This window comes from Acanthisitta chloris, unplaced genomic scaffold (assembly GCF_000695815.1).
Source record: "Acanthisitta chloris isolate BGI_N310 unplaced genomic scaffold, ASM69581v1 scaffold34786, whole genome shotgun sequence".
Taxonomy (NCBI): domain Eukaryota; kingdom Metazoa; phylum Chordata; class Aves; order Passeriformes; family Acanthisittidae; genus Acanthisitta; species Acanthisitta chloris.
This window is the reverse complement of record NW_008677178.1, coordinates 11,812-12,359: the sequence shown is the minus strand read 5'-3', so window position 1 is coordinate 12,359 and position 548 is coordinate 11,812. Positions and strand designations below refer to the sequence as shown.

Genomic DNA, 548 nt, shown 5'->3' with positions numbered 1-548 from the left:
TGGTTCTGTGATTCTATTCTATGATTCAAACATATTGAAACACTGTGCTCATGCTTGAAGTCCTTAGAGACAAAACCAGGATGAACAATACATCTATTATTGGTGACCCATTAGCAAATTTGGTGATTTTATTTTCCACAAAACCAGGATGAACAATACATCTATAATTGGTGACCCATTAGCAAATTTAGTGATTTTATTTTCTGGTGTTCCAAGTTTCTTTATTGTTCTCTTTGCCATAAGGAGAGCACTTGCAAAAGTCACATTTAAACTCCTCAGACTATGCAGGTATCCTGCAGGGCTCCTAGAGCATAATCCCAAACTCCCTCTAATATTTTATAGGCAACACCTCAGGTAACTTATTCAAATACTAAAGGTTGTCCTTATGTATTGCAAAGCACTTTTGAGAGCTTAGCTGAAAAACTCAACTGAAGAACAAAGAAGCATCTTATTCAGAGTTCTGTATCTTACATATCTTCTGGGTGAATCCTGCTTGTGATGGGACACATGGCAAAGGACAAGAGAGAGAACCAACTGCTGAAAACACT

The 548-nt window shown here is 37.2% G+C and overlaps 1 protein-coding gene across 1 annotated transcript in view; it reads right to left on the bottom strand.

The window, feature by feature from the left end:
- Window positions 1–548, bottom strand: part of UPF3A (UPF3 regulator of nonsense transcripts homolog A (yeast)) — a gene marked incomplete at its 5' end in the record, with an annotated part of 17,622 nt that overhangs the window by 5,268 nt on the left and 11,806 nt on the right. The gene's annotated exons all lie outside the window — the stretch shown is intronic.